We start from the raw sequence: 25,295 nt of genomic DNA, 5'->3' as shown, positions 1-25,295 counted from the left end.
CCTGAAGAACCACCTCTTCCGACATACATACAACCTGCAGTAACCCTAGCTCCACCATACCGCTGCATGACCGGCTCAATCCTCACCTATTGTAGCCTCACCCATCACTTGTAGACTGTGAGGACTCGCTGGCAGGGTCCCCTCCTCTCCTGCATCAGTCGCTGTCACATTTTTGTTCAAGTTTATTGTAATTGTTTTTACGATGTATACCCCTTTTTCACATGTAAAGCGCCATGGAATAAATGTCGATAAAGTAATAATAATTATGTGGTCCAGACTCACATCTACTGAGACAGGGCCATGTGGAACACAGGGTGGTGGTGGTGGCGGTGGCAAACTGACTGGAAGCTTTATCTGCTATCCAACCAACAACCTTTTCACACTGCGCTGGCTTCAATAGTGGTGTTCCGCGGCCCCCTAGAAATTGGGGCAGGAAGGTAGTTCAACATGACGTGGATGTTTGTTGTGCTCCCTCAGCAGGCACAGTTTCATCTTGCCCATGGCCTCTGCACTATCACCATCACCATAACATCCATGCCCCCGTTCCTTGACACACACCTTTCCCATTTTAAATGGAGTTTAAGATTTGTCACGTTGCCGAAAATGTCTGTATTACTGCAGTAATATAGGATCACGTCTGATGACCACAGTGCCCTGGAAGTCGGAGATGCTTCCAGGGGTCTTCCCCATGCTGTTCCCATGTCTTTTCAGCACTGTATGAATGTTTCTAATGATGTCTCACACACCACATGGCCAGATAAGGTAGTAAAATGTTAAAATGACATTTCCCGGTGAATGCAATTTTCACTGTTGAAAGCAATGCAAAAGTGCAAAAACGCATCAAAAATGCTATGTGTGAATATAGCCCAAGGTGTGGAGGAGCTTTTTTGTTTTTGTATATTTATTTTGCTTTATATGCAAGTCACTACCCTGGAAATGATGTTCCTTAACATGTTTCCCAGGAAAATCCATTTTGGCTTCATTTTTTTATGTTTTATTGTGAATCCATGAAAGTGGCGTATTACTCTGACAACATTGTTCACAGCAGTGACCTGGGAGTCATAAATGCTTCAGGGGTTTTCCCCATGCTGTTCCCATGTCATTTGAGCACTGTTCCCATCGATTTGTGTAATTTTTAGGCCCTCTGCAGACCGCCAGGGGTAAGGGGGCGCCGGAAAAATTCTCGAGATTCCCATAGACTTACATTGGGCTCATTGCTCAGACCGAGCACTCGAGCATTTCAATTTGCTTGACCCAAGCAACGAGTAACTGAGCATTTTAGTGCTCGCTCATCATTAATCCATAGGTCACATCCTCCCTCATTACACAAATGCACATAACCTGATATGTTTCAAACCATTAGGCATTCAAGTTTATACAACTTGGAGTTGGAAAAGATGCATAAAAATAACATGAGCAAAATACTCACTTGCCTAATAATTGTGCACATAGTGTATGCCCCTGACACTAGGCACAAATGCAGTGTGTGCAAGGCCTAATTAATTCTTGTTTCCAGTATATTATATATATATCTAGATGGTGGCCGGATTGTAACGCATCGGGTATTCTAGAATATGTATGCGGCCGACCGGGCGCAATTAGCAGAGCAGTGTTTAAATTTGGCGGCAATATCGGTGATTGGTCGCGGGCGGCGGCCGCGACCAATCAGCTAACCGTGTTAGTGAGGACTGGAGAGCGTGTTTAAATTTGGCGCCAAAATCGCTGATTAGTCGCGACCAATAATGCTGATGGGTCGCGGCCTGCAAACGTGACCAATCAGCAGAGCGGTGTTTAAATTTTGCGCCAATACTGCTGATTGGTCGCGGCCGGCAACCGCGACCAATCAGCAGAGCGATGCAGAGCGGGGTTTAAAATTGGCGCCAATACTGCGGATTGGTTTCGGCCTGCAAACGTGACCAATCAGCAGAGGGGTGTTTAAATTTGGCGCCAAAATCGCTGATTGGTCGCGACCGGCGACCTCGACCAATCAGCAGAGCGGGGTTTAAATGTGGCGCCAATAATGCTGATTGGTCGAGGCAGCCGGTCGCGACCAATCAGCGATTTTGGCGGCAAATGTAAACTCCGCTCTGCTGATTGGTCGCGGTCGTCAGTCACGACCAATCAGCATTATTGGTGCCACATTTAAACCCCGCTCTGCTGATTGGTCGCGGACGCCAGCCGCGACCAATCAGCATGATTGGCGCCAAATTTCAACAACACTCTGCTGATTGGTCGAGACCGGCGGCCTCGACCAATCAGCGATTTTGGCGCAAAATTTAAACACCGCTCTGTTCGCTGTTGGTGGCCACAACCAATCAGCAATCAGCAGAGCGGTGTTTAAATTTTGCGCCAAAATCGCTGATTGGTCATGGCCACCAACAGCGAACAATCAGCGAGATTGGCGCCAAATTTAAACAACACTCTGCTGATTGGTCGCGCCCGCCGGCCGACCGCGACCAATCAGCGATTTTGGCCCCAAATTTAAACACCGCTCTGCTGATTGGTCGCGGTCGGCCGGCGGACGCGACCAATCAGCATTATTGGCGCGAAATTTAAACCCCGCTCAGCTGATTGGTCGCGGTCGTCGGTCACGACCAATCAGCTGAGCGGCGTTTACATTTGCCGCCCATATCGCTGATTGTTCGCTGTTGGTGGCCGCGACCAATCAGCAGAGTGTTGTTTAAATTTGGCGCCAATCTCGCTGATTGTTCGCTGTTGGTGGCCATGACCAATCAGCGATTTTGGCGCAAAATTTAAACACCACTCTGCTGATTGGTCGTGGCCACCAACAGCGACCAATCAGCAGAGTGTTGTTGAAATTTGGTGCCAATCATGCTGATTGGTCGCGGCTGGCGTCCGCGACCAATCAGCAGAGCGGGGTTTAAATGTGGCGCCAATAATGCTGATTGGTCGCGGTCGTCGGTCACAACCAATCAGCAGAGCGGCGTTTAAATTTGCCGCCCATATCGCTGATTGGTCGCGGCCGGCCACCGCGACCAATCAGCGTCGTATTAGTGAGGACCGGGGAGCGGCGCTGCTTGTGCGGCTACTTCCGCTGCGTGAAGCCGGGAGATGCGCGGCTGCTTGCAGCAGAAGCATCCCGACCGGCGGCGCAGCTCCCCGGTCCTCCTTTCAGCTAGCGGCCGGGAGATGAGCGCCTCGCGCCGGTCATCTCCCAGCTGCATCGCCGCTGACCTCCATTCTGCAGATGACCCGCTAACGGCCGCCATCTTTTTCTCAAATCCTGTGTCGCTGATTGGCCGGACAAATCAGCGAGGCGGGATTTCTTAGACAGACAGACGGGATAAGACTATTATATATATATAGATATGTCCTCCATCCTGGCCACATATATAGTCATCTATCCTGGTATATATTTCCTTTATCCTGGGCCCCATCCTGGTATATATAGCCCCCAGCCTGGTATAGGTGTCCCTTATCCTGGGACCCATCCTTGTGTATATATATATGTCCCTTATCCTGGGCCCCATCCTGTTATGTATGTCCCCCATCCTGTTATGTATGTCCCCCATCCTGTTATGTATGTCCCCCATCCTGTTATGTATGTCCCCCATCCTGTTATGTATGTCCCCCATCCTGTTATGTATGTCCCCCATCCTGTTATGTATGTCCCCCATCCTGTTATGTATGTCCCCCATCCTGTTATGTATGTCCCCCATTCTGATATATATATTCCCCATCCTGGTATGTTTGTCTACCAATCCTGGTATATACAGTGCATTGTGAAAGTATTTGGCCCCCTTGAACTTTTCTACCTTTTGCCACATTTCTGGCTTCAAACACAAAGATATAAATTTCTAATCTTTTTGGGAAGAATCAACAAGTGGGACACAATCGTGAAGTGGAACGAAATTTATTGGATATTTTAAACTTTTTTTAAAAAATAAAAAATTTAAAGTGGGGCGTGCAATATTATTCGGCCCCCTTGAGTTAATACTTTGTAGTGCCACCTTTTGCTGCGATTACAGCTGCAAGTCGCTTGGGGTATGTCTCTCAGTTTTGCACATCGAGAGGCTGAAATTCTTGCCCATTTTTCCTTGAAAAACAGCTCGAGCTCATTGAGGTTGGATGGAGGGTGTTTGTGAACAGCAGTTTTCAGCTCTTTCCACAAATTCTCGATTGGATTCAGGTCTGGACTTTGACTTGGCCATTCTAACACCTAGATACGTTTATTGTTGAACTATTCCATTGTAGATTTTTCTTTGTTTGGGATCATTGTCTTGATGGAAGATAAATCTCAGTCCCAGTCTCAGGTCTTTTGCAGACTCCAACAGGTTTTCTTCCAGAATGGTCCTGCATTTGGCTCCGTCCATCTTCCCATCAATTTTAACCATCTTCCCTGTCCCTGCTGGAGAAAAGCAGGCCCAAACCATGATGCTGCCACCACCATGTTTGACAGTGGGGATGTTGTTTTGAGGGTGATGAGCTGTGTTACTTTTACGCCAAACATCGTTTTGCATTGTGGCCAAAAAGTTTGATTTTGATTTCATCTGACCAGAGCACCTTATTCCACATGTTTGGTGTGTCTCCCAAGTGGCTTGTGGCAAACTTCAAACAAGACTTTTTATGGATATCTTTGAGAAATGGCTTTCTTCTTGCCACTCTTCCATAAAGGTCAGATTTGTGCAGTGTATGACTGATTGTTGTCCTATGGACAGACTCTCCCATCTCAGCTGTAGATCTCTACAGTTCATCCAGAGTGATCATGGGCCTTTTGGCTGCATCTCTGTTCAGTCTTCTCCTTGTTCGAGATTAAAGTTTAGAGGGATGGCCGGGTCTTGGTAGATTTGCAGTGGTCTGATACTCCTTCCATTTCAATATGATCGCTTGCACCGTGCTCCTTGAGATGTTTAAAACTTGGGAAATCTTTTGGATGTTTTTGGCTGTCATTAAGATTTAAAATGAGAAAACACAGTAGTTTGACAATAAATGGCTTCACCCAACCAATAACCATGAGTGGAGATAAAGTTTTTTTGTCATCATTCATATTCTCTGAAACAAGGCCAAGAAAGGAAAAATTCTGCCGGGGTATGTAAACTTTTGAGCACAACTGTATATCCCCCATCCTGGTATATGTCCCCCATTCTGCCACTGCTCTTTAATGCATAGAAAAAATTATACTAAACTCCCATCCGCTCCTTTGCTGTGAAGTGATCTCTTCTGAAGCCGGCAGCTGACTTCAGCGTGCAAGCCATGAGAGCGCATGACATCACTGCCATGCACCCCCAGTCACGTGCACACTAACGTCAGCTGCTGGCCTCTGATTGGCTGGCAGCATGTATTGCCACACACGGACCCGACAGGTCTCTGCGCCCCAATACACGTCAACTGATAATAATTTTTGAAAAGGCTTGGTGACAAAAAGCCATAATTTCCTCACATTCAAAACAAAACTCCTGTTTTCTATCCAGAAAAAAAGGACTATTTTATGAATGGCTTGATAAAAAGCTTTTTTAATTGTCTAATAATTTTGTGACTAGCAAACCAGTTGTGTACCCTCCAAAATGATTTTTTTTACACTTCTATTTCAGAGGCCATTACTTCTTCACGTTCAAAACCGGACAGTGCACTAGTTTTGTCACCCTAATGGATACTTTTGACATTTTATGAAAAAGCTATTGCCTCTTTATTTAGCAAAGGGCATAGCTCTATACACTTTCCACCATCTGCCTATAAACAACAGCAATGCATGCATCTGCCCCCCCAAAAGGGATGATTTTTAGACCATTTATACAATTTACGTTAGTCTAAAAAGTCAGATACTGCAGTGTCTTTTTAAATATTCTGTTTGTTACCTCTGGTTACCATTTATTTTCTCCTAGTCAGATAGGTTAACACTATTTGTACATTAAATAGGCTGTGTTTGCACTACAGAGATAAAAATGTCAAATTGTCTCCAAGGGGAACTCACACTGTTCTACACACTTTCCAGGCAATTAGAGACATTTTAATTATGTGATTTGTGCAAATTTATTCGCCACGAATCAAATTGTTTGGGAAAATTCAGTACATTCAAATTTCAAAAGATCTGCTCATCTCTAGGCCTCTTTACAGCATTCACAGATTACTGACATGGTCAATGGACTGAGCCCTAACAATCGATTCATACTAACTCTAGTTAAAATCTCTTTAGAAAATATGTTCCTTGGCAGTACTTTGTTTTTGCCTACACCATAGATCTGTGATAGATTACAATATAATCATAATGCCCGTAATGTTAGAGGGATTTTGTGTGGTTAAGAAATTATTGCTCTATCTTTAAAATAGGTTATGAATATCAGATTGGTGGGCGCTCAACACCTGACACCCCACTGATCATCTGTTTTCAGATCCGGTGGCTGCTGGATGTAAACAGTGAACTGAGCACAGCACAGCTCTGCTCACTATATAGTGTATTTTCCCTAGTAAAGAAACTCATCTCTAAGTTAATCAGTGCTGAGCGGTAGAACCTGGGAGCGGCCACTAAACAGTGAACTGAACTATGCTATTTGGCAATATTCACTGCTTACGGCTGGCCGCTGCCGAAGCAGAGAACAACTAATCCACACCTATCTGATATTGGTTACTTATCCTAAGAATAGTTCATCCATATATAAAGCCTGTAAATGTCTGTAAAAGAGATATTACATGTACTATATGACTGCTGAGGAATGTAAAGAGGGGTATTAACATCATGACACGCTGTAGTTAATAAGTCAACATCAATTAAGAGTAACGGTGTATAAAAGAATAATCAATATCTACACTGCAACAAGTTTAGAGAGCATAGATTATGTAATAGACCTCTTGGAACTGATGAGTTCTAAAAGGTCTAGAACGATGTCAAGAATGATGTACTTTTAAAAATAGATGAGAGAATGGCTATATAATCCTGACTTAAAAAGTAGCTTTTTACTGAATGAGTCCAGCCAAAAAATTAAAGAGGTCATGAGTCAAAGGATACTCAATTTGCATCCACCCAGCCTGACAACCGCGACTTGTAATGGTCAATGTGACATCTCAGCAGCAGAGAGAAGGGAAACTGAAGGACTGTCAATCCAGCTAAGTGAGTGGAGTTTTCCTAACTCTCCTAAAGGATTATATAGTTATTATGACATGACTTTTCAAGTAAGTACACCAGATTCATCAGACTTAAAAGATCTATTTAATAATGAACGCAGTTTGTATTGTGAAATTTGGTGATCCATTTTAAAATGTTTTAAAGAATCATACGGTAGAACATCTGCCAATACTGAGTCTGTCTCCACTACCATCTGGTTCTCTATACAAATCAGATTAAATCAACTTAACTGTTGATTTGGAAGATAAAAATGTTTATTTTAATTGTAGAAGTTTAGAATATATCTTTTTTAGTTTGCCAGGTTATAAACTCTGGATAGAAGGACATGATAACTAAGGTTGCTACATTTTGCAGTGGGCTGACCAACATTCAGATATTTCTAACAACCTTAATGGAAGATATTTGGAGGATACATTTATCATTTTTCAGATGTTATTTTATTTTGTTAGGATGTTAGGGGGGGTTAAAAGTTTAGCAGCAATAATTCATTTTTTTTTCAAGAAATTTACAAAACCTGTTTCTTTAGGGACCTATTCAGATTTCAATGGACTGTGATACTTCAAAACTGCTGTCAAGATTTTTTTTAACAATTCAGGTGCTACACAGGAATTAATGTAAAGTGAAATTAAATTTTTTTTTTGTATTTTTTCTCTAATGTAACTAACCTCAATTTTTTTTACAAGAGATAGCATAACAAAATGGACCCCACAATTTGTTACTTAGTGTCTTCTTAGCATGGTGATACCCCACATGTGGTCAGAAACCTCTGTTTGGACAAACAGGGCTCAGAAGGGAAGGAGTACCATTTGAATTCTGGAACACAAATTTGGCTGAAATAGATTGCAGGCACCATGTCGCATTTGTAGGGCCCCTAAGGTGTCTAAACAGCAGAAACCTCCTATGACTAAACAGCTTCTTATCTTAATCAGCTGGACGTCTAGATTTGTTAAGCCAAGAGAAATGCACTATTGTGTTTGTGTTGACTTTAGAATTTGTGTGTTTCTTTGGTGAGCCAAGAAGGACAGACCAGTATTTGTATAACCCTGAATGTTGTCTTCTATTGGTCTGTGAACAATGATGTTTGTTACTATGCTAATTGCATATTGTACTAAACCAGCTAGTTTATTTACAAGAGCAGGGGATTAGCTCAAACAATGAGACCTGAGCTCTGCACTCCCCCTCCCCGACCTATGATTGATAACCTTAAACAAAAATATGTAAATATAAAAAGGGTTTTTCTATCCTGCTGGAAAGAGAATCAAGGAGAAGCAGAGAATCAGAGAGACATTCTTCAGAGCATCAGCTTAATAGCATGGCTTCATCCAAAGCGACAACGATTTGGATTCTACATGATTCCGGCCTAAGAGTACATGGCCCTGACTGGAAGGATATGGATCTGCTCCATTGACCATCAAAGAACCCATGGATACATTTGGGGAGACCAAGTTGGGACAATGAAGTCACTTGGCCCCATGAATATGTTGTTTGGGGTTGCCAGGTGGGACCCTCCTGTCACCTGGAACCCATGGAGACATTTCACCCTCACCATGTGTTGTCTGAGTAGTATTACGCCCACGAAAGACCCTGGCTCTTCACACCTCCCCAAAACTGATGCCATTTTGGAAACTACTTCCCGCAAGGATTTTTTAGGGGCATAATGAGCATTTTGAACCCACAGGTACTACACAGAATTTGCTAACATTAGGTCGTTATATTGAAAATTTTCATTTTTTTTTATGAAAATGTTGTTTTAGCCCCCAATTTTTCCCTTTTGCAAAAGATAACACAAAAAATTGGACCCCAAAGTTTGTTACCCACTGTTGTCTGAACACAGTGATACCCCACCCCCTCAAAAATTGTGTTTGGACACATGGCAGGGCTCAGAAAGGAAGTAGCGATACTTGGTATTTGGAAAGCAAATTTAGCTGGCATAGCTTGCAAACACCATGTCTTATTTGCGGAACCCCTGAGGTACCAAAACAGCAGAAACTCCCACAAGTGACTACATTTTGGAAAATAGACCCCTCAGTGCAGACCTACAGAGGGATTTGGATAAGCTGGGTAGGTGGAGCATTAAATGGCAAATGAGGTTTAACGAGGAGAAATGTAAGGTCATACATATGGGAAGGAAAAATGGAAGTCACCAGTACTCACTGAATGGGAAATCATTGGGGAATTCAGAGATGGAGAAGGACTTGGGCATCTTGATTGATAGCAAACTAAATTGGAGTGCCCAAAGTCAGGCCGCTGCTGTAAGGGCAAACAGGGTAATGAGATGTATCAGAAGAGGTATAGCTGCAAAGGATGAGAACATTGTTCTTCCACTGTACAAAGCACTGGTCAGACCACACTTGGAATACTGTGCTCAGTTATGGGCCCCAATATATAGAAAGGATATAAATGAGCTTGAAAAGGTACAAAGGAGGGCAACAAAATTAATAAAGGGAATGGAGGGACTGCAATACCCAGAGAGGTTGGCAAAACTAGGACTATTCAGCCTGGAAAAGAGAAGGTTGAGGGGGGACATAATAAATGTGTACAAATATGTTAGGGGACAGTATAGAGATCTTGCCCGGGATTTGTTCAAAACGAGGGATATTACGGTAACAAGAGGGCATTCACTAAGACTGGAAGAGAAAAGGTTTCAGCACCAGCATAGGAAGGGGTTCTTTACGGTAAGAGCAGTGAGAATATGGAATTCACTGAGTGAGGAGACGGTAATGTCAGATTCACTACACCAGTTCAAGCGGGGACTGGATGCATTTCTAGATACTAGGCAGATTTCAGCATATACTTAAAAATAAAATAAAATAGTAGGTTGATACAGGGATTTATTCTGACTGCTGGTTTCAGAGTCGGGAGGGAATTTTTCCTCAGGTGAAGATTGGCTAAATCATTTGGGGTTTTTGCCCTCCTCTGGATCAACTTTAGCAATTACAGAACTAACAGGTCGAACTTGATGGACGCAAGTCTTTATTCGGCTTTACAAACTATGTTACTATGTTACTCATGGGATTAATCTAGTAATTTACTGAGCATTTCTAATCTACAGGTGATTCACGAAGCTTATAACATTTAGATGTGTAAACAAAAAAAAATATTTTTTTTCCACTAAAACACTGTTTTAGCATCAAATTTATAATTTTTACAATGGGTAGTAGGAGAAAATGGACCCCATAATTTGTTATGCAATTTCTCCTGCACAAAATGGTATCTCATATGTGGTTAAAAACTAATGTTGGGTACATGGCAAAACTCGCAAAGCTAAGGTGTTCAATTTAATTTTTGGAACACAAATTTGAACACCATTTTGCAATTGCAGAGCCCCTAAGGTGCCAAAAAGCAGATAAACTCACAAGTGACCCTATTTGGAAAACTAAACTCCATAAAGAATTTATCTAGGGGTGTGGTGAACATTTTAATCCACAAACTACATCATACAATTTTATATGATTGGGCCGTGAAAACAAAAAAATTAGGTTTTTTTTCTAAAATTTTAATTTAACCTCAAAGTTTTAATTTACACAAGGGGTAGTAGAAGAAAATGGACAGGACAATTTGTTATGCAAGTTTAGCCAAACGTGGAAATACCCCATACAGTATGTGGTTGCGCTTCTTGGCTTTTAGAAAACAGATTCCATTTGAATAGATTGTGGGTTAGATTAGCCGAGCCCCTGAAGTACCAGAAAAGCAGAAACCACCGCAAGTAACCCCATATTGGAAACTTCACTGCTTAAGGAATCCATTTAGGGGTGTAGTGAGTACTTAGAACCCACAGGTGCCTCACAGAATTTTTTTGCATTGGGATGTGGAAATATAACATTTTAGTGGTAAAAAATTTTTTTTTCATTTGCTGCAAATATATCAATTACATAGGGATTAATAGGTGAAACTGGACCCCACAATTTATTGTGCAAGTTCTCCTGAATGCGTTGATGCCCTATTTGTCCTCCAAGAGAGAGGACCCTGCCCATAAGGGCTCACAGTCTACAAGGGATTGGTGAGGATACAGTAGGTGAGGGTAGAGGTGGTCATGCAGCTGTATGGTAAAACGAGGGTTACTGCAGGTTGTAGACTTGTCGGAAGAGGTAGGTCTTCAGGTTCCTTTTGAAGGTTTACATGGTAGACGAGAGTCTGATATGTTGGTGTAGAGAGTTCCAGAGTAGAGGGGATGCATGGGAGAAATCTTGTATGCGATTGTGGAAAGAGGAGATGAGAGGGGAGTAGAGAAGGAAATCTTGTGAAGGTTGGAGGTTTTGTGCACGTAAGTACTGGGAGACTAGGTCACAGATGTATGTTAGGTTAGGTATGAAAAGATCAAAGACAGGTTGTAGATAGTTTCGTATGTCATGATTAGGGTTTTGAACTGTTTTTTTCTGGGCAATGTGGAGCCACTGAAGGGATTGGTAGAGCGGAGAGGCCGGGGAATAGCAAAGGGACAGGTGGATTAGTTGGGCAGCAGTGTTTAGGATAATTTGGAGGGGTGCAAGAGTGTTATAAGTAGAGATGAGCGTTGTTCTACTCGAACTGTTCGCCAATCTCAAATTCGAGCTGTTTTGGGCGGTGTTCGAGCCGTTCGGCGAACACGAACAATTTGAGAAAAATTCGGCTGTTCGAGGTTATGTTCGATAACTGTTCGTGCACCAAAATCATAACTGGATTTTTTCTCAGTAATGATGAAAATTAATGTTAATACGCAGTTTGAGTGTACAGCGGGGTGGGGGGAGGGGCAGGGGATGGATCTCTGCAGGAACAATGAAGATCTCCATTTTTTTTTCTCTTTCCCGCATTTGCAGTGGGGAGGTGCAATCTGTCAGCCTATCAGCAGCGCACACAAGGAGCGAAGTGCTTTTTTTCACATAAGCAAGGGCATGTGTCATTGGCAGTGTATGTCACATGTCCTTGCCCTATAAGACCAAGCCATTTTCCCCGTCGCCACCATTTTCTCACTGCTGCAGCTGCGTGTTAGACGGCACCGCTGTTGCTGTGTGCGCTATACCTTGTTAATTTCAAGCCAATTTTCGCACAAATATACAGATAGCTTGGGAGTAGGGAATAGTTGTGATTGCAGTCCTTTTAAGGACTAGGTTACAGCATTTCCTACGACTTTTATCAGGGAGGTCTGTGCTCTTAAATAGATAGGTTGTGGGAGTAAAGACTAATTGTAATTGGAGTCCTTTTCAGGACTAGGTTACATGAGTTCCTATCAGTTTTTGCCAGGCAGGTCTGTGCCAGTGCTGTGCAAGTTTTCTTCACAGCATTTGGCTGAATCTAGCAAAGCTAATCCTTTTTGGCCTATTGCAGAGTGTGTTAGTCAGTGGAGTAGCCTATCTGTGTTGCAAGATATACCACCTGTGTATAGAATACCAATTTTTTTACTGCACCTAGTGAAGTAAAATCTTTTGGGCATAGCATCATTCTATTAGTCCATCTATACTGACCTCCATCAGGTTGCAAATTAAAACTAATTTTTATCTGCATCTACAGTACCTCTGAAAAAATATTTGGGCTTCTAGCAGTGTGTGGGACTTGTTCTATTAGTCCATCTATACTGACCTCCATCAGGTTGCAAACTGAATATATTTTTTTCTGCATCTACCTCTGAAAAAATATTGGGCTTCTAGCTGTGTGTGGGTCTTGTTCTATTAATCCATCTATACTGACCTCCATCAGGTTGCAAACTGAATATAATTTTTTTCTGCATCTAGCTCTGAAAAAATATTTGGCCTTCTAGTAGTGTGTCGGACTTTCTCTATTAGTCCATCTATACTGACCTCCATCAGGTTGCAAATTAAAACTAATTTTTATCTGCATCTACAGTACCTCTGAAAAAATATTTGGGCTTCTAGCTGTGTGTGGGACTTGTTGTATTAGTCCATCTATACTGACCTCCATCAGGTTGCAAACTGAATATATTTTTTTCTGCATCTACCTCTGAGAAAATATTTGGCCTTCTAGTAGTGTGTCGGACTTTCTCTATTAGTCCATCTATACTGACCTCCATCAGGTTGCAAATTAAAAATAATTTTTATCTGCATCTACAGTACCTCTGAAAAAATATTTGGGCTTCTAGCAGTGTGTGGGACTTGTTCTATTAGTCCATCTATACTGACCTCCATCAGGTTGCAAACTGAATATATTTTTTTCTGCATCTACCTCTGAAAAAATATTTGGCCTTCTAGTAGTGTGTCGGACTTTCTCTATTAGTCCATCTATACTGACCTCCATCAGGTTGCAAATTAAAACTAATTTTTATCTGCATCTACCTCTGAAAAAATATTGGGCTTCTAGCTGTGTGTGGGTCTTGTTCTATTAATCCATCTATACTGACCTCCATCAGGTTGCAAACTGAATATAATTTTTTTCTGCATCTAGCTCTGAAAAAATATTTGGCCTTCTAGTAGTGTGTCGGACTTTCTCTATTAGTCCATCTATACTGACCTCCATCAGGTTGCAAATTAAAACTAATTTTTATCTGCATCTACAGTACCTCTGAAAAAATATTTGGGCTTCTAGCTGTGTGTGGGACTTGTTGTATTAGTCCATCTATACTGACCTCCATCAGGTTGCAAATTCAAAATAATTTTTTTCTGCATCTAACCCAGCCAATAGTTTTGGCCTAATACCACAGTTTGGCCACTCAGCTCTGCTCGGTTACCATCCATTGTTTTTTTGTGCAAACAACTCCAGAGTTGTGAATTAGTTAACCACCAAAATGAGTGGAAAAAGGCCTGCTGCTGGTGGAAAGGGGAATAGGCGTGTTGGAAGGGGAAAAAAGGTTGTGTCCGTGGGGTAGGTGTTAAAGCAACAGTAACATCTGCAGAAGAAAGACCATCTTCCAGCCAAACTAAAATGTCTACTTCTTTTAGCGGACAATGTGATAAGATCCCTTTCTTACGGCCACCCCAATCGCTACAAATTCCAGATGAGGCACAAAAACAGCAGGTGCTTCAACGGATATCAAGTGCTCCTTTAAGTGGGCTCTCCTCCACATCAACTTCAACATCACAAATACTCCAGTCCTCAAAGGTGTCACCCAAATCGCACTTGCTTCCTCACAGCTCCCAAATCTCCAGCTGCCCGTCTGAGTATGAGGTAGAACAGATGGTTGAGTCTGCAGAGCTGTTTACTCATACTATAGCCTGGGAATCAGAGGTCGACTCCAGCGCTTCTGTGAATCCAGACGAGGAAATGATCTGCACTGATGCCCAGAATCTTTATGAGTCGGATCCAGGACCAGACGCAGAAGGTTCTGACCATAATGTAGACCCTCATTCCCAAACTGTAACTCCTGTTGGTGGAGACAATGAGGAAGACGATGATAAGACTCAAATACCTGATTGGAGCGACAACTTTAGTTTTTTGTCAGGGCAGGAACAGGTTGGCTCTGAGGACGACGGGTGTGATAACGCATAGGGTGATGATGATGAGGTCGGAGATCCCACTTACTGTCAACCCACAGTCAGCCAAGAGATGAGGTCAGCAGAGGAGGTGGAGGAAGATGCTAGTGACGACGAGGTCAGGTTGCGCCTTCCTGGACAGAGACGTAGTACTGGAAGCACGTCAACAACTGCATCCTCAAACACAACTCTGCCTCTCACCACAAGTCGTGGTGGCTCTTCAGGTCGCATGGGTGCTAAGCCTTGCATAGCCTGGGCATTTTTTCAGATCGATAAAGATGACCCAACTCGTGTTATCTGTAACATTTGTCAGCAAAAGCTAAGTAGAGGCCAAAAAATACATAGTTTGAGTACTTCATGCATGAACCGGCACATGGACATGAAGCATAAGTTGCAGTGGGAAGCTCAGTGTGCTACAATGCGGCCTAGCCGGCCGGGCCAACCACCGTCTGCCATATCTTGTGCATCCGCGGCCTCTTCATCCTCTGTGACTGGGGGGACAGCAGTCACACCTGTTTTGGGGCGCAGACCTGCCACCTCTTTACCCGCAACAGCCAGCGTGATTGGCAGGTCATCATTTTCTTTGGAGGTGGTAACACCAGCTGGTGTTGAGCGCTGTCCGACATTGATAGCACCACCTTTGGATGAAGGCAACCTAACATGTCCGCCTGCATCTTCCTCACAGACCGGCAGTTTGCCGGGGACACCCTTATCAACCCCGCCTAAGCACAATAGCCAGCCCTCGGTCCCTCAGATGTGGACAAGTAAAAGACCATTTCCTCCTAGCCATGAGAAAGCGAAGAGGTTGAATTTCACCATCTGCAAGCTCTTGGCTACAGAAATGCTGCCTTTCCGCCTGGTGGACACAGAGGATTTTCGAGACCTTATGTCCGTCGCAGTGCCCCAGTACCAGATGCCCAGTCGGCACTACTTCTCAAAGAAAGGTGTGCCTGCGCTCCACCAGCATGTCGCACACAACATCACTGCTTCTTTGAGAAACTGTGTGTGACAGGGTCCATTTCACCACAGACACTTGGACGAGTAGGCATGGACAGGGGCGTTACATGTCACTGACTGGGCACTGGGTAACTATGGTGACAGCAGGACAAGGGGCTGCTGTCCAAGTCTTGCCGTCCCCACGAGTTGTGCGTCAATCCTCTTTATGTCAAAGTTTCTCCACTGCTTCTGCCTCCTCAACCTCCTCTCGGTCTTCCACCTGCACCCAAAGCCTGTCTGGTCATGCCACAAGCTTTCTAACTGAGCAGAATGGATCCTGCACACCTCCTTACTATGCTGGCAGTAGGGCTCAACGTCATCAGGCGGTTTTTACATTGAAATGTCTGGGAAATGTGAGTCACACAGCTGAGGAGTTGTGGTCAGCTCTGGAGAACCAATTTCATGAATGGTTGTCTCCACTGGACCTGAAACCAGGGAAGGCCGTGTGCGACAATGCTGCAAACCTGGGTGCGGCCCTTCGCCGGGGCAATGTCACACACGTGCCTTGTATGGCTCACGTGTTGAACCTGGTTGTCCAGCAATTTTTAGCCCACTATCCCAGACTAGATGGCCTTCTGCAGAGGGCACGGTCGCTGTGTGCTCACTTCCGCCGTTCGCATCCCGCAGCTCAGCGACTTACATCTCTACAGAAGTCGTTGGGCCTGCCACTTCACCGGCTAAAATGCGATGTGCCTACCCGGTGGAATTCAACTCTGCACATGTTGCAGCGACTGTGGCAGCACCGACAAGCCCTGGTGCAATACGTTCTGACGTATAGCCTGGGCCAACGAGATTCAGAGGTGGGGCAAATCACGCTGGAGGAGTGGTCTCAGATCAGGGACCTATGCACCCTTCTGCACAGTTTTGAAATGGCGACGAAGATGTTTAGTGCTGACGATGCCATTATCGGCATGACTATTCCGGTGATTTACATGCTGGAGCACATGTTAAACAGAATTCGGAGTCATGTGGTGGCACAAGAGGAGGTGGAGGAAGTAGAGGAGGAGGAGTTGTATGCGGAAGGGCTAACATCTGCAAGGTCCAGAAGGTCGGCAGCACCAAGGCGGCAGGCATGTGAGGGTGGGGGAGATGGTTTTACCAGGGCGCATGGTAGCAGCCAAACTAGTGAGGAAGGTGCAGGAGCCCAGGAAGAAGTGGAGGACGAACTGATGGAAGACTCATCAGATGAGGGAGACCTTGATCACATTTCTGTTGTGCGAGGTTGGGGGGAGAGGACAGAGGAAGGAAGCATGATTGTTACCTCGCCACCAACACAACAGGGACTTGGTGCTCCTGGATGCGCAACACACATGAGTGCCTTCTTGCTGCACTACCTGCAACATGACCCTCGAATTGTGAGAATTAGAAATAATCCTGACTACTGGGTTGCCACACTGTTAGATCCCCGGTACAAAAGTAAATTTGCAGAAATTATTCCTGAAAATAGAAAGGGATGCACGCATGCAGGAGTATCAGCAGAGACTGTTGCAGAATCTTACATGTGCTTTTCCACAAAATACCAGTGGTGCACGTAGTGTATCTCACAGTTCCAACTTGCCAACCGTGGGACCGTCGAGTGTTCAGCACTCAAACCGTAACAGAACCACAGTATCTGCTGGTAACATCAATTTTGCGGAATCATTTCACCACTTTTTTAGCCCATCCTTTGCAAGGCCACAGGAGACAAGAAGTCTGACACATAGTCAACGCCTAGAGACGATGGTACAGGAGTATCTCCAAGTAAACATTGAAGCCACGACTGTGTCACTGGACCCTTGCTCCTTTTGGGCTTCCAATCTGGATAAATGGCCGGAGCTAGCCACTTACGCCTTGGAGATCTTGTCATGCCCCGCAGCCAGCGTTCTGTCTGAACGTGTGTTCAGCGCTGCTGGTGGTGTGCTGACAGATAAGCGCACGCGGCTCTCCACTGATAATGTAGACAGACTCACGTTCATAAAGATGAACAAATCATGGATCCGAAACGACTTTTCTACCCCTGTGTCATCCTGGGGAGAGTAAAAGCTTGATGATTGGTTAAAATCACCCTACCAACCGTTTTAAGCTTTCATATTACTAATCATGTTTATCTGTATCTTGACTGGAAAATAATTTGGGCTTTGTAGCAGTGTGCAGCACTGATCCTATTAGGCCATCTATAATAAGCTCCACCAGATTTAAAATTAAAAATAATTTTTAGCTGCATCTAGCCCGGAAAATAATTTTGGGGCTCCGAGATGCGCAAGACACATAAGTGCCTTCTTGCTGCACTACCTGCAGCATGACCCTCATATTGTCAGAATTCGAAGTAATCATGACTACTGGGTTGCCACACTCTTAGATCCCCCAAACTTTTCGATCAACCTTTTCATTTTAATAAAGACCAAAAAAATGGTCATTTTTGAAATTATAAGCATTAGCAGGTTGTTAGAAACTGAAATCAAACAGTTTTCAACTCAAAACTTTATTCTAGGTGATGTTACATTTTCACATAGGACCCCTTGTTCGAAAGGAGCTTCTGAACTCTCTCGTCCATTGAATTTGTCAGGTTTTGGATGGTTTCTGCTTCAATTGTTTTGCATGAGGACAGAATACCCTCCCAGAGCTGTTGCTTAGATGTGAACTGCCTCCCGCCATCATAGACACTCCTTTTAATGATGCTCCAAAGGTTCGGAATGGGGTAGAGGTCAGGGGAGCATGGGGGTCACACCATAAGTTTGTCCCCTTTTATGCCCATATCAGCCAGAGATGCAGATGTTTTATGTGCAGCATGAGATGGTGCATTATCATGCAGAAAAATGATCTTGCTGTGAAATACACGGTTCTTCTTCTTGAACCATGGCAGGAAGTGCTGTTTGAGAAAATCCACATACATTATGGAGTTCATCTTTAGCGCCTTCAGGGATCCTAAAGGGGCCGACAATCTCTCTCCCCATGATTCCAGCCCAAAACATTACTCCACCTCCTCCTTGTTGGCGCTGTAGCCGTGTTTGCATGGGGTGTCCATCAACCAGCCATCCTCCACTCCATCCATCTGGACCATCGAGCGCTGCACGGCACTCATCCGTGAACAAAAAAGTTTAGAAATCAGTCTTCATGTAATGTTTGGCCCACTGGAGCCGTTTCTGCTTGTGTGAAGTGGATAGAGGAGGTCGACAGGATGGCGTATGCACAGCTGCAAACCTCTGAAGGACCCTGCATCTTGTTGTTCGGGGGACGTTGGAGGCACCAGCAGCTTCAAAAACTTGTCTGCTGCTATGACAAGGCTTTTTTGCCGCTGCTCTTTCAACCTGACGTAATTGCCTGTAGGAAAGAGTCCTCAATTTGCCCTTATCAGCACGCACACGTGTGTACTGTGAATCAGCTACATACTTCTTGATTGCCAAGACACTTCATCCTGATCATCGCACAATGTTGATTGTAGTCATGCCTTGACCTAAACACTCCACAATTTGTTGCTTCTCAGCAGCCGACACATCCTTTTTCTTTCCCATTTCGGCAGAAAATGTAGGCTGCTTAATAATGTGAGAGCCTTCTTAAGTAGTCTTGCCTTTCATTGGACACACCTGCCAAACTAATTAGCACAGCTGTCTGCAATTGCTTACAGTGATATAAAGAGCCCTGACACACATCACCATCAATGAGTTTAACTGACAAACAAACAAATTCTTCCCTTATCACTCCTAAACACTTTTTGCATAATAATTTGGAACGCGGTGTACATGTGCTTTTCCACAAAACACCAGCGGTTCACGTAGTGAATCTTACAGTTCTAACTTGCCAACCGTGGTCTGTATGGAATTGTTCAATAAAGGGCCCAAAATTAAGATAACATAGATGGGAGAGGTCTCTATGAATAGGAATTCCTAAGTATTTGATACCCTGTGAGGGCCAGGCAAAGGGAAAGTTGGACTGGATGGAATCCTATATGGATTTGGGGAGGGAGACATCGAGGGCCTCAGACTTCGCTGCATTGATTTTAAAATTTTACCATGTAACAAAGTGATCTATTTCAGCCATAACAGCATGGATGGATATATGTGATTGAGTGATATATACTAGGACATCATCAGCAGATAGAGAGCACTTGTACTCGGTGCCTCCCACCTCAATCCACCTAATATTGGGGTTATGGCGAATTGATGAGACCAGGTGCTCCGTCACTAGGATGTATAAGAGAGGGGACAGAGGACATCCCTGCCTTGTCCCATTGGTGATTGTGAAAGGTGATGAAAATGTTCTGACGCACCCCCTGGGCCTTGGGACACCCGGAGCCGGACCCTTTTTGGTGGATGCTGGTGGTTGTAGTCTTCGTGGCGGCGACCCGGTTCCGTGGCTCAGGGCGGTCAAACCAGTGGCGGAACTATTTATGTGGTTTTGATGTTTAAATGTCCGACTACGCCACCCGTGGATTGCGGACAGAGTGAACCGCCGCTACAGGGCAGACCGCTGAGGCTGGTGTTGTGGGTGCAGCAGAGCGTAGCATAACTCCCCACAGGAGGAGTATAGCCTCAGGGCAGTGTATGCGGAGGATGGGGGTGATGGTGCAGGGCAGCAGCAGTAATGACACGGAGTCAGTGATGCAGTCCAGGGCCTTTACTCACAGTTCTTATTATCCAGACCACGTCTGCAGGTAACGGCTGCCCACGTCGTACTGTGCTCACCAGGTGAGGGGCTCAGACAACTCCCAGATAACTTTGGAGCGCTTCACAGGACCCCCTTTGTGTGTCCTTTGTCTGGCCTTTCTTACCAACACTTCTGTCCGGCTGCCTCGGGCCTCCTCTTGGTAAACTTGGCGCCAGTTTCCCTGACCCTATGTGGTGCCTTCCTAGCGGGTGTAGCGAGGGGCTGCGCCACATAAAATGTCAGAGCCTCCGGTTTCTAGCTGAGGGTCGTTTCCTGCCTCCACTAGTTCGGGGACCGGTCTCCCCCTTTGGCCTGACCCCTCCACGCAGGTGGATTCGGGCGTGCGGTGGCGACTCGCCCGTCCGCACCCCTGGGATCCCTTCATTCCTCGTTCCTGGAGCCTTCTCCGCTCCTCTTCCTTCCTTCTCCCTCTTCCAGGCCTGGGCCTCTGTTACTAGGCCCGCCTCCGGAGCAGAGCTCATGCAGAGCCCCTGCTCCCTGCCACTTCTGCTCAGACTTCTCTGCACTGAACGAAGATGGTGCCCACCTTTTATACTCCCTTCTCAATGCACCCAGGAACTGCTTCCTCCCTGCTCCTGCACTACAGGGTTCCCCTTCCTCAGTGTTCCCTCCCCCCACTCCAGCCAGGGACAGGGACTGTCGTGCCCATCTCAGGGGCATATTGGTCGCCCTGCCCCACGGCAATGTGGTGTAATGCATGCAGGTGTCGGGTCCTGATCCACACTCCATGCTTACCTGAGAGTGAGATATCACACCTCTGGGTGAGGTGCAATACGTCTGTAGCAACCGAGCCCTCAGGGTGCTACAGTTCCATTTATCTTCAGCCTAGGTGACGTATTGCGATACAGGGCCGTGATTTTGGCTATAAAAGGGTCCCCTAGACCCCTACCCCAAGCTTTTTAAGAGAATCATATATGGCGTGCCAGGAGACTCTATGGAATGCTTTCTCAGCATCCAACGAGAGTATCTAATTACAAATTTTTAACTGCATCTAGCCCAGGAAATACTTTGTGCCTAGTAGCAGTGTCTGCTAGTCAGCGGATTATCCCGGCTGTTAAGCAAGCTACAGCACCTGTAGTTTAGACACTTAATTTTTTCAAAGGAAATGCTTCGGGACCATGGGATACTCAGTGAAGAGCATCAGGAGGCACCCCAAGGCATAGGGGCTGGGACTGGCAGTAGGATGCCTTGTGGTGGACAGCCGAGCTCGATCCTTATAAAAGCTTTTTAACTGCAGCAGCTTTAGTGGACGCTACTGGAGCTGGAATTACGCGGCTGCTGGCAGGAGACTTGCCCTCCAATAGATCCTTGTAAATGGATTTAAAGTGTATTCATTCAAATTAGAGAGACAATTTAAATTAAAAAGCTTAGAGCTGCCTCCACCACAGGGGGGCTCGCTCGACCCACCAGCGGACAGGCACCAGTATTGGGAGAGGGGGGCTGGCCATCAGGGTTCACCGCGGCTCTGGCACAAACCCGGCGACACGGAGGTGGCACGGGCAGGAGCGGACTGGCCGTGTCGGCTTCTCACTTTTTGGATTTTAGAAGGGCATGACATGCCTATATCTGTGTCTCCCCCTCCTTTTACTCCTCCACCTCTTTTCTTTTCGCATGACTATATATACTTGTCACTTTTCCATGTGTTAGTTGTGTCTTCTGAGCAGTTTGTCAGCTTTTGGACACCTTTGAAGGTGTTTTCTATGTGTTTCTATGTGTTTTTGTTTGCCTGCCATTGGTTTTAACGGTGTTCGAAGGTGTTCGACGAACAGTTCGACGAACAGTTCGGCGAACACACGGGTGTTCGACGAACCGAACCGAACTCGAACACTACGGGGGTGGCTCAACACTAGTTATAAGTGAGGTCGCAGACAGGAGATCACAGTAGTCATGGTGGGAGATGATGAGGGCATGCACTAGCATTTTTTCAGATTCTTGGAAAAGGAATGTACAGATCCGGGAAATATTTTTGAGTTGGAGATGGCAGGAAGTGGAAACGGCTTGGATAAGTGGTTTGAAGGAGAGAACAGAGTCAAGGGTTACCCCAAGGCAGCGAGCTTGCAGGACTGGGGAGAGTGAGCAGCCATTAACTTTGATGGATAAGTCTGTTGGGAGGGTTCAGTGAGAAGGGGGAAAAATTATGAATTCTGTTTTGTCTATGTTAAGTTTTAGAACTCGAGCAGAAAAGAAGGATGAAAGAGGACAGACATTGTGGGATTATGGTTAGAAAGGAGGTGATATTGGGTTCAGAGAGATAGATCTATGAGTCATTAGCATAAAGGTAATACTGAAAGCCGTGGGGCTCTATGAGCTGTCCCAGGCTGAAGGTGTAGATGGAGAAGAGCATGGGTCCTAGAACTGAACCTTTGGGGACACCGACAGATAGGGGACGAGATGAGGAGATGGTGTGTGAGTGGGAGACGCCGACTATCCGGTATGTTAGGTATGAAGCGATCCAAGATAGGGCCAAGTCTGTGATGCCAAGAGATGAGAGAATCTGTAGTAAGAGGGAATGGTCCACTGTGTCGAAAGCAGAAGACAGGTCCAAGAGGAGGAAGACAGAGTAGTGCCGCTTGGCTTTGGCAGATAGTAGGTCATTGGTGAGCTTAGTTAGGACAGTGTCGGTTGAATGATGTAGCTGGAAGCCAGATTGTAACCAATCAAGCAGGGACCAGAGGAGAGGTGAGAGGACATTTCAAGATGGACATGCTGCTCTAGTAGTTTTGAGGCATAGGGGAGAAGTGATATGGGGCAATAGCTAGACACAGAGGATGGTCAAGGGAGGGATTTTTGAGCATGGTTGTGATCAAGGAATGTTTGAAGCATGAGGGAAAGATACCAGTTGTTAGTGACAGGTTGAAGGGATGGGTTAGGGTTGGAATGAAGACTGTGGTGAGGTGTGGGATGAGGTGGGATGGGATCAGGTCAAGTGCACGGGTGATGAGATGTAATCTGGAGAGTAAAGAGGTACGTTTATCGGTTAGGGTTATGATGAAGACTACCTCTTGAAGCTCATCAAGAGAATGCCAAGAGTGTGCAAAGCAGTCATCAAAGCAAAAGGTGGCTACTTTGAAGAACCTAGAATATAAGACATATTTTCAGTTGTTTCACACTTTTTTGTTAAGTATATAATTCCACATGTGTTAATTCATAGTTTTGATGCCTTCAGTGTGAATGTACAATTTTCATAGTCATGAAAATACAGAAAAATCTTTAAATGAGAAGGTGTGTCCAAACCTTTGGTCTGTACTGTATATTGAAATAGATCGTCAGCTACATTGGTTAAATAGGTGACCATCAAATATTCTACTCCAATCCCCCTTTTTAAGTTCGGACAATGTATAACGATACAATAAAACACATAAACAGTAATAGGATAGGTTAACCGGGTATCAAAATGTTAATGGTCCTCGTAGCTTCTCCGGCATTCCTGTACCATGGAAACCGCCGCATCCCATATGATGCAAGCGCTCTCGCATCTGTTGTGGTCATGCGTGTTTGGCTCCCAGGTAGGTACCGCATGATTGGTCAGAGCTAGAGCGCGACAGAGCAGGGAGGTGGGGTCTTTTCTATAAATGGCCGGCGTCTGTGCTGTCGCAGGGCTCTCATCGTGGCCAGGAATATCAACAGCAATTCTCCTGTGTGTGCTAATCTAATTATACAGCACAATAAGATTAGGGTATTAGCCACCTGATGTGCCCACCAGCTACACTATGGGGTGTGAAATGCGTTGAGGCCATTAATGTGTCACACTAGAGTACAGGGACTGAACAAATCATAATCTCTGTTATTAGTTAGTCAGTAACCTCTGATAGTGGATCAGGAACGTTCATAGTGAGCAATGTATTTGAATAAAACCATGTGATCTGCTGGTTATACAGCACTAAGGATACAACAGTTTACAATATGAGTCTTATCCTTTACACTTAAACTTGTTTGGACTATACTGCTATGTTTAATAAAACTAATGGGCAAAGTGCAATTTACCAATAATAACGAACCAAAAAATGAGTAAATCAATAATAAGGATCAACTATAAATAAGAGATATGGATTAAAGCTCCCTATAAGTGTAGTTTAAAGGTATTTTGATTCAAATCAATATAAACAAAATAACAGAACACATGGTTGTTTTTAGACTTTATTGGTATCCATAATTTGACAGTAATATACTGTACATCTATTGCCAAAGTGGATAGACTGTAGAAAGCACGATGGAAAGGCTTAGTTTATTTTAAATATTGGAATAAAATTTGTATTTTATTGTTTCAGTCCGCATCAGTCAGTGATAGTATTGCCAAATTAGTGGACTTTTGGAGTTCTTTAGGTCCTCATTCAGTGATTCCAAATGCCATGATATCAGCTCATCTCTGCAGATTTACATCTTCTCAAGTCTTCAGCAACACAACCTGACACAGCATCATTTATTATAATGTCCCTGAACAGCGAAATCTGCCCTGTGCTGTGCCCCTGAATAAATAATTGCCTTTCACTGTGCTCCCTACATAAGATACTTGTATGTCCCCCACACTTTCTAACTTATGGTACATGGCTTCCACAATATCCTCTCCTATAAAAGATTGTCCCTACACCATACTCCATTACTAGTTATAACCACCACATTGCCAGCCCTTGTTAAATATAATCACCATACTGTCCCTTTCAAATGTGTTCCCCCCCCCCCCCACGCTGCTTCCTTTCCATAGGCCTCTTCTTCACACTTTCCCCTCACACAGTGTCCCCCCAACAATGCCCAGTCTGTATACTATGCACCCTTCTCTCACTTTTCCCCTGTTAACCTATTCGACCCACGCTGTCCTTTCAATGTATCTTCCACTGCACAATATTTAAACATTGCCCCCTCTTCACACTTTAACTCCCATACTGTCTCCTCACACAATGTATCACCCAATAAAGCGCTCTTGTATTTTTGGCTCCATTCATGGGCTTATATTCCTACTACCTTCTTTTCCTTTGCTGCACAACAGTGATGTCAGCAGTGTGATCAGGTGACCTCATCATGCTACTGAACATCACCTTGTCCCTGTAAGTGCTGAAGGTCAGAGTTTCAATTGTACTCTGGTCTGAAAGACTTGAGTGCAATTGACAGCAGTGGACTGGCCTTTTATCTGTTGCAGTTGTTAAACTGGTAGCTGGATCAGAGAACAGACAAAGTCT

At 44.7% G+C, this 25,295-nt stretch overlaps 1 protein-coding gene across 1 annotated transcript in view; it reads left to right on the top strand.

Moving 5' to 3' along the window:
* LOC141167233 (solute carrier family 23 member 1-like) overlaps positions 1-25,295 on the top strand; it is a 526,465-nt gene that overhangs the window by 145,342 nt on the left and 355,828 nt on the right. The gene's annotated exons all lie outside the window — the stretch shown is intronic.

This window comes from Phyllobates terribilis, unplaced genomic scaffold (genome assembly GCF_046119375.1).
Source record: "Phyllobates terribilis strain yellow unplaced genomic scaffold, ASM4611937v1 Scaffold_11__3_contigs__length_659146591, whole genome shotgun sequence".
NCBI lineage: Eukaryota > Metazoa > Chordata > Amphibia > Anura > Dendrobatidae > Phyllobates > Phyllobates terribilis.
The sequence above is the reverse complement of the archived record's forward strand: the minus strand, read 5'-3'. Positions and strand labels throughout refer to the sequence as shown.